General features: G+C 37.8%; 2 protein-coding genes across 7 annotated transcripts in view; one reads left to right on the top strand and one right to left on the bottom strand.

Annotated features, from left to right (window-relative positions):
- Positions 1 to 9,703, bottom strand: part of LOC133551457 (uncharacterized) — a 40,989-nt gene that overhangs the window by 28,246 nt on the left and 3,040 nt on the right. For all 3 annotated transcript variants that reach the window (XM_061898173.1, XM_061898172.1, XM_061898174.1), the window contains exon 2: positions 5,163 to 5,297. The gene's annotated coding sequence lies outside the window, so the exon portion shown is untranslated. The remainder of the gene's footprint in view (positions 1 to 5,162; positions 5,298 to 9,703) is intronic.
- gdpd5a (glycerophosphodiester phosphodiesterase domain containing 5a) overlaps positions 8,406 to 9,703 on the top strand; it is a 101,767-nt gene continuing 100,469 nt past the window's right edge. For 3 of the 4 annotated variants that reach the window (XM_061898169.1, XM_061898171.1, XM_061898168.1), the window contains exon 1: positions 8,406 to 8,647. The gene's annotated coding sequence lies outside the window, so the exon portion shown is untranslated. The remainder of the gene's footprint in view (positions 8,648 to 9,703) is intronic. The other variant, XM_061898170.1, reaches the window with a different exon arrangement.

The raw sequence follows: 9,703 nt of genomic DNA, 5'->3' as shown, positions 1-9,703 counted from the left end.
CAAAAAAGTCTGCGAACTATAGAGCGTTTTCTATTCGGGCTCCAGTACTCCCGGTAACAGTTAAAGATACTAACTCAGTAGAAGTATTTAAGCCCCATCCTAAAAGTCATTTGTACAGTCTGGCCTTTAAATAGACCATTATATTAAAATAAATTCCTTGACCACAGATGAGACGCCGTCCAAAGTCGGGACCCAGGGTGGACCACTACTCTGTGCATCAGTTGGAGACGTCTCTGCACTACTGATTGGTCTCCGCTCAAGATGAACTTCTGCTGTCCCTACTATCGACTGGACTCTCACATTATTATGTTAGATCCACTATGAACTGGACACTCACAATATTATGCTAGATCCACTCGACGTCCATTGCACAGGTCGCCCCAGGGGGTCCCCACATCTGCGGTCCCCTCCAAGGATTCTCATTGTCATCCCGTTGGGTTGAGTTTTTTCTTGCCCTGATGAGGGATCTGAGTCGAGGATGTTGTTGTGGCTTGTGCAGCCCTTTGAGACACTTGTGATTTAGGACTTATTATTACGTGTAGTATATATAGAACATACACGGGTATGCTGAAAGATTCTCTTTAAGTACTAGTTAAAGGCCTACTGAAAGCCACTACTACCCACCACGCAGACTGATAGTTTATTAATCAATGATGAAATATTAACATTGCAACACATGCCAATACGGCCTTTTTAGTTTACTAAAGTACAATTTTAAATGTCCCGGGAGTTTCGTCTTCGAAACGTCGTGTATTGATGACGTGTACGCAAGACGTCACGGGTTTTTAGGAAGTATGAGCGCTGCACACACACACACACACAGCTAAAAGTCGTCTGCTTTAACTGCATAATTACACAGTATTTTGGACATCTGTGTTGCTGAATCTTTTGCAATTTGTTCAATAATATTGGAGAAGTCACAGTAGAAAGATGGAGTTGGGAAGCTTTAGCCTTTAGCCACACAAACACACGGTGATTCCTTGTTTAAAATTCCTGGAGGCGAAACTTTCCTATGGATCAGAGCGCGGTCAAGCCAACATGGGTACCTACCAAATGTCAACCAGCAAGTTTCAGTGAGAAAATTGTGGTTAAAAAGTCAGTTCCTACCGGAGAAAAGCTGAGCTTGTGCCGACCATAGCTGCCGTCGACTCACCTGAGACACTGCGCGTCAAGACACCTGTGGAGACACTCTTCCGACTATCAGGTACTATTTAACTCACTAAAACACTAGCAACACAATAAAAATATAAGGGATTTCCCAGAATTAACCTAGTAAATGTGTCTAAAACATAGGAATCCGTCCCAATGCAATCGCGTTTTTTTGTTTTTTTTTGTAGTCCGTCGCTATCAATATCCTCAAACACGAATATTTCATCCTCGCTCAAATTAATGGGGAAATTGTCGTTTTCTCGGTCCGAATAGCACTTTTTGTTGGAGGCTCCCATTAAAAACAATGTGAATACGTGAGGAGCCATCACACGGGTGACGTCATCGTCTGCGACTTCCGGTAGAGGCAGAGCATTTCTCTTAGCACCAAAAGTTGCGAACTTTATTGTGGATGTTCTCTACTAAATCTTTTCAGCAAAAATATGCCAATATCGCGAAATGATCCAGTATGACACATAGAATGGACCTGCTATCCCCGTTTGAATAAGAACATCTCATTTTAGTAGGCCTTTAAACAATCACAATTGTGCTGGTGCTTCTCTAGCCTTAAAATAGACCCTCCTTTTAGACCAGTTGATCTGCCGTTTTTTTTCTGCTCTGCCCCCTTCGTCGAGAGGGGGTACACAGAATCGGTGACCACAGATGATGTGTTAGCTGTCCAAAGTCGGGACCCAGGGTGGACCACTCATCTGTGCATCAGTTGGCGACGTCTCTGCGCTGCTGACCCACCTCCTCTCAAGATAATCTCCTGCTGGCCCCACTATGGTCTGGACTCCCGCTATTATGTTAGATCCCTATGGACTGGACTCTCACAATATTATGCTAGATCCACTCGACGTCCATTGCACCGGTCACCACGGGGGTTCCCCAATTCTGCGGTCCCCTCCAAGAATTCTCATTGTCATCCCATTGGGTTGAGTTTTCTTCCCCTGATGTGGGATCTGAGCCGAGGATGTCATTGAGGCTTGTGCAGCCCTTTGAGACACTTGCGATTTAGGGCTATATAAAAAAACATTGATTGATTGATGTTGAGAACTGCAGCTGTAAATGAAGCTGCAGGATGTGAAATAAACTGTCATAACTGATACCTCTGTTTTTCTAACATCCTCACGTATAACATGACTTTGCAACACTTTTGTAACAAAATATTATTAATTCACTTTTAAAATGTAATAAAAGTAGGGAAAAATCATTTCTATTGGATTTCCAACATGAGTCAAGTGAAGAGACAACAAAATCTACTCCCTTAGCTTGGTTAACAAGTTAGTCTGTTCGCATTTAGCATCATTTTAAACATTTTATTTTCTCTGTCCGTCTCCTACTGCTTTTACTAAACACTGATAAGCTATTGTCTATTGTTCATTATTTGTGTTGACATTAACTTATTTCAGAACACGCTGTAAATCAAGAGTGTAATGACACCTCTATACCTGAGGGAGGCAGTAAAGTAGTCCTCTTGGCATTGCAAATGTCAAAATAGGACTACTGTTTATTTGTGCAGGTTTCTGCCGGACAAAAATTTAAACTATATTAGCACAAATGTTTTTTGGTAACAAAAAAAATTATATTTGTTGACATTACTAGTGAGAACATTTATTTTAGAATGAATTAAAAACATTAGCAGCACAAACATGTTTTTATGACACAAATACCCATTTGTCTTTTTAATAATTGCAATGAATTGAGGGTTAGGCTCAGTGCAGCAACTACCTTGTTGCACCTTTAAAATGTTTGGGATTAGAAGGGCGTGACGCAAGGAATCTGAGCTAAGAGTTAATCCTGGCTGCTAGGAATAGATCTCTTACAGGATTTAACTGCTCATCTGAGCACTGAGTAATAACATTGTAAAAGAACTACTGGGACCTGTTTATTAATTGTTATTGTGCGTGGTGCATTACATTTTTGACTGCCTTAGGATGCGTGTCTATTTCAAGGGCCCTAAACACGAACCAGTCGGGAAGGGTTTAGGGTAATATATGTATATATGGATATAGGGGATACATACAAACCCCAAAACCAGTGAAGTTGGCACGTTGTGTAAATCGCAAATAAAAACAGAATTCAATGATTTGCCAATCCTTTTCAACCTTTGTTCAATTGAATAGACTGCAAATACAAGATACTTAAAATTTGAGAAAGTTGAGGAATGCTCATCAAACACTTATTTGGAACATCCCACAGATGTGCAGGCTGATTGGGAACAGGTGGGTGCCATGATTGGGTATAAAAGCAGCTTCTATGAAATGCTCCGTCATTCACAAACAAGGATGGGGCGAGGGTCACCACTTCGTGAACAAATGCGTGAGCAAATTGTCGAACAGTTTAAGAATAACATTTCTCAACCAGCTATTGCAAGGAATTTAGCGATTTCAACATCTACGGTATGTAATATCATCAAAAGGTTCAGAGATTCTGCAAAAATCACTGCACGTTAGCGATGATATTACGGACCTTCGATCCCTCAGGCGGTACTGCATCAAAATGCGACACCAGTGTGTAAAGGATATCACCACATGGGCCCAGGGACACTTCAGAAAACCACTGTCAGTAACTAGTTTGTTGCTACATCTGTAAGTGCAAGTTAAAACTCTACAAAGCGGAAGCCGTTTATCGACAACATCCAGAAACGCCGCCGGCTTCGCTGGGCCCGAGCTCATCTAAGATGGACTGATGCAAAGAGGGAAAGTATTCTGTGGTCTGACAAGTCCACATTTCAAATTGCTTTTGGAAACGGTGGACGCGGTGTCCTCCAGAACAAAGAGGAAAATAACGCTCCGGATTGTTATAGGCGCAAAGTTCAAAAGCCAGCATCTGGGATGGTATGGGGGTGTATTAGTGTCCAAGGCATGGGTAACTTACACATATGTGAAGGCATCATTAATGCTGAATGGTCCATACAGGTTTTGGACTACATATATTGCCATCCAAGCATTGTCTTTTTCATGCTTTTTTTTTTTTTTCATTATTCTCATTATTTATTTTTGTATTTTCATTATTATTGACGTTAATGCAACTGGTCTAAAAACACTAGGTTGGTTAGATTGACATTATTTTTGGGATGGGATCACGGTAGAAGATTTCCGGATGCCAGGGATGTGGTAACAGTTCAGTGACATTTGAAATATATGTTGGAGGACACGGCAAAGTTGGTCAGCACAATATTGGAGAGTCTGCCTACAAATAAGGTCTTGACGAGGGGCCTTCCTTATTCTAACCGTATTAAAAGCTCTCTAACATGCTCCTGCTTGATGATAAAGTTTGGATCAGGGGTAAGAGACTCTTTAAGGAGGGACATATTATCGGCAAAGTCATGCTCTTCAAAGTGAGGATAAAAACTATTAAAATTCATCTGGGAGGTCAGAAATGTGTATTCCTTCAAATGTTATAGGATTCCTGTCACTCACACTACATCCCTGAGAGATGGAGGTCATTGCTTTTATTCCTTTCCAAGCTGCCCGAAAATCTCCACTGGTATATGTGTATAAACTCTTTAGGCTCGCTCCTTACCACCCTGTTAATGTCTTTTCTTTGCTGCATGCTCCCTGTGTAAAAGATGCGTTTCTTCATGTTCATGACACTTTTTAGTTCCTTAGTGACTCACGGTTGGTTGTTGGAAAATATGGTAATTTCCTTACAGGGAATATTAGAGTCCTCACAAAAAGATATATCAATCAAATATAAGGAAATTGTTAATGTCAGCAAAATTAAATCGCCACATGAACTATGAAATACATCCCAAACTGTCAAATTGAAGCATGGTGGCAATACTTTCCTCTGTCCAACATCTTAATGTGTTACTGTCTGCACCTGTTTTTTGCAGATGGGTTTATAGATGGGCATCAGTAGGACACAAAATACCCCAAAGGGAGGCATGGACATGGGAGGCATCATTCAAATCATTCCTAAATGATTATTTTAGTGATTATCATTAAAATCATGAATGCATTATCTGTGAATAGTTACCACATCCATACATTAATTAGCAGACTACCTACTGTTTTCAATCAGTTCAGTGGTTTTTGTGATGTCGAATCATTTGGAAAATGGCGACCTGTCATGGCTGTACCCTCCCTCTCACCCGTAGTCAGCTGGGATAGGCTCCAGCCTTCCGTGACTATAATGAGGATGAGCTGCATTGATGGATGAAAGGATGACAAATTAATAAACTTATTGTTTCTACAAAATTGTTGTCTTATATATGTTAGAATTCAAATACGTATTCCTTGCAGTCATTCTAATGTAACAATACGCTAAATCAGGGGTCCCCAAACTTTTTGACTCATAAATATACATACATATATATATATATATATATATATATATATATATATATATATATATATATATATATATATATATATATATATATATATATATATATATATATATATATATATATATATATATATATATACATATATATACTGTATATTAGGGCTGCAAATCTTTAGGTGTCCCACGATTCGATTCAGTATCGATTCTTGGGGTCACAATTCGATAATATATCGATTTTTCGATTCGATTCGATTCTCGATTCAAAAACGATATTTTTCCGATTCAAAACGATTTTGTATTCATTCAATAGATAGGATTTCAGCAGGATATACCCCAGTCTGCTGACAAGCTAGCAGAGTAGTAGACTTAAAAAAATATATATTTTATAATTGTAAAGGACTATGTTTTGTCAACTGATTGCAATAATGTAAATGTTTTGTAACTATTAAACGAACTAAAAATATGACTTATTTTATCTTTGTGAAAAATTGGACACAGTGTGTTGTCAAGCTTATGAGATGCGATGCAAGTGTAAGCCACTGTGACACTATTGTTCTTTTTATTTTATTTTTATAAATGTCTAACGATAATGTCAATGAGGGATTTTTAATCACTGCTATGCTGAAATTATAACTAATATTGATACTGTTGTTCATAATATTCATTTTTGTTTCACTGCTTTTGGTTTGTTCTGTGTCGTGTTTGTGTCTCCTCTCCATTGCTTTGTTTATTGCAGTTCTGAGTGTTGCTGGGTCAGGTTTGGTTTTGGAATTGGATTGCATTGTTATGGTATTGCTGTTTAGTGGTTTGTTGGATTGATAAAAAAATATTAAAAAAAATTGATTTTTTAAAAATGAGAATCGATTCTGAATCGCACAACGTATTCGAATCGTTTTTTTCCCACACCCCTAATATATATATATATATATATATATATATGTATATATATGTATATATATATATATATATATATATATATATATATATATATATATATATATATATATATATATACATATATATATATATATATATATATATATATATATATATATATATATGTATTTTATATTATTATTATTTTTTATCTATTACGAGCTCGATGATGTCATGTTATCGATTGGAAAATGCATTTTTAGACAGTATAATTTGCCTGAGCAGCTGGGAGACACCGATGGTAACAAGGGGTAGAAAATGGGTTAGAAAGGACGGATTGAAAAAACTAATAATTAGAAAATATGTATTTATTATTTTTTCAAATTGGGACTTAACACGGGCCAGATTTTGGAAACTGGCGGGCCAAATGCGCTATATAAACTTATTTTTGTACAGCGTGACTTTTTTACAGTGTGCCATTTTGAAGTGTGATTTATTTTTACAGTGTAACTTTATCTGAAATTTAAATTTTTGAAGCCCGACATTTTCACAGTTCTGTGTGATTATTATAGGCTCCATCAAGCCCCCCCACGACCCCGTAAGGGTCAAGCAGTAGAAAATGGATGGATGGATGGATGGATGGATGATATTTTTGGGGGGGATTTTTATTTGAAATTGGACATTTCACCAAATATTTATTATATTTTTAACGTTGTCACGTTTTTGACTTTTTCACACTATGATTTTGCCGAAAATGTATGTACAACATAATTTTATTTCAGTGGTATTTTTTTCTCGATTACATTTTAAAGGGAAATTTAACTTTTTTTCCCCCACAGCCTGCTGCTGCTTATTTATGGTGTGACCTTTTTTGTATATCCATCCATCCATCTTCCTCCCCTTATCCGAGGTCGGGTTACGGGGGCAGCAGCCTAAGCAGGGAAGCCCAGACTTCCCTCTACCCAGCCACTTCGTCTAGCTCTTTCCGGGGTATCCCGAGGCGTTCCCAGGCCAGTGGCCTCCTACCGGTTGGACATTTTCTAAACACCTCCCTAGGGAGGCGTTCGGGTGGCATCCTGACCAGATGCCCGAGCCACCTCATCTGGCTCCTCTCGATGTGGAGGAGCAGCAGCTTTATTTTGAGCTCCTCTTGGATGGCAGAGCTTCTCACCCTATCTCTAAGGGAGAGCCCCGCCACCCGGCGGAGGGAACTCATTTTGTACTCGTGATCTTATCCTTTCGGTCATAACCCAAAGCTCATGACCATAGGTGAGGATGGGAACGTAAATTGACCGGTAAATTGAGAGCTTTGCCTTCCGGCTCAGCTCCTTCTTCACCACAACGGATCGGTACAACGTCCGCATTACTGAAGACGCCGCACCGATTTTTTACAGTGTGTTTATTAAACAGCATGATTGGCAACACTAAATTGGCACTAGTGTGTGAATGTGAGTGTGAATGTTGTCTGTCTATCTGTGTTGGCCCTGCGATGAGGTCGTGACTTGTACAGGGTGTACCCCGCCTTCTGCCCGATTGAAGCTGAGATTGGCTCCAGGACCACCCGCGACTCCGAAAGGGACGATTGGTATAAAAATGGACGGATGTACTTTTTTACAACATGATTTTTTACAGTGTGCCTTTTTCTTTTAGCGGGACTTTTTACAGCATGTTCTCTTTATTTGTTGTGTCATTTTGTAGCCCGACAATTTTTACAATGTAACGTTATTCACATATTTTTTTACAGACTCATTTTTTATAATGTCCCATCAGCGTGACTTTTTACTGAATATTTTTCTTAATAATTTAACATTGTCGACTTTTTTCCCAGTGTTTTTAAAACGTTTTTTTTTTACAGCATGTCCCCCCCCAATTTTTTATTCACTGTGTGACTTTTTTTATTGTAAGGGTTTTTCTTTTTTGGTACAACTTTTTTTTCAGTGTGCTGCTTTTTTCAGCATGACTTTTATATATGGTGTCACTTTTTTTCTTCATTGGGACAAGCGGTAAAAAGGATGGATGGATGGATGGATGGATGTGACACTTCGGTTTTTTACATAGTGCACCCAAACTCCTCCCACTCTGGAGGATTAGTAATCCACTTCTCTTCTGCCTCCAAAGCAACACCTACCTGGACTAACTAACTGGACTAAAAGAAAGAACATTTTACAACTATTTCCGCATTTTTACTCCATTTAAATTAGTAACACTAATGTTTGACAGTTTTTGCTGTGATTTTGTGTCCTTTGGAAATACGTCATGTCGTCATATAACAGTATAATTATTTAAACACGTTTATTCTTGCCAGGAAGAAACAAAAGGCTGCGTTAAGGTAAGAACATGTTCTGTTTACTTTATCAGAGTACGTTTAAAAACATGTTTATCTTGCTTTGTTTGGTCTGGCGTTATTTTGACTTATAGATCACTTTGAATCATTCATTTGTGGTCCAATAACTTCGAAGTGGATCAGATATTGTGATAACTTGCTGCCATCGAATAATTAGTATGACATATGCCATACATTTTTGAAATGGTTTTGCTTTATTTTCACGAAGGTGTTACCATAGAGCAGTGTTTCTAAACCTTTTTTCAGTGATGTACCCCCTGTGAACATTTTTTTAATTAAGTACCCCCTAATCAGAGCAAAGCCTTTTTTGGTTGAAAAAAAGAGATAAAGAAGTAAAATACAGCACTATGTCATCAGTTTCTGATTTATTAAATTGTATAACAGTGCAAAATATTGAACTATTTGGAAAAAAAGATATAACAATATCTAAAAACTTGTTGAAAAATAAACTAGTGATTCAATTATAAATAAAGATTTCTACACAGAAGTAATCATCAACTTAAAGTGCCCTCTTTGGGGAATGTAATAGAGATCCATCTGGATTCATGAAATTAATTCTAAACATTTCTTCACAAAAAAAGAAATCTTTAACATCAATATTTATGGAATATTTCCACAAAAAATCTAGCTGTCAACACTGAATATTGCATTGTGTATTTTTTTTTTTACAGTTTATGAACTTACATCTATATTTTGTTGAAGTATTATTCAATACATGTATTTATAAAGGATTTTTGAATTGTTGCTATTTTTAGAATATTTAAAAAATATCTCACGTACCCCTTGGCATACCTTCAAGTACCCCCAGGGGTACACGTACCCCCATTTGATAACCACTGCCATAGAGTACTTCAACATGTTTGAAAATGAGTACCTGTCCTCTTTCTTCCTTTCACGGCAATCAGGTCACTTTACCATTTTTATACTATAAAGATTAAAAAAAGGACAATAGAGGATAATAAATGTATTGGTTTATAGATATCTCCGATCCTGCGGCGCGTTTACTTCCACACAAGGTTGGTCTTTTTTGTATTTATAGTC

Source organism: Nerophis ophidion, linkage group LG04 (assembly GCF_033978795.1).
Source record: "Nerophis ophidion isolate RoL-2023_Sa linkage group LG04, RoL_Noph_v1.0, whole genome shotgun sequence".
Classification (NCBI taxonomy): Eukaryota; Metazoa; Chordata; class Actinopteri; order Syngnathiformes; family Syngnathidae; genus Nerophis; species Nerophis ophidion.
Note: the sequence above shows the minus strand (reverse complement) of the source record. Positions and strands in the feature narration are given on the sequence as shown.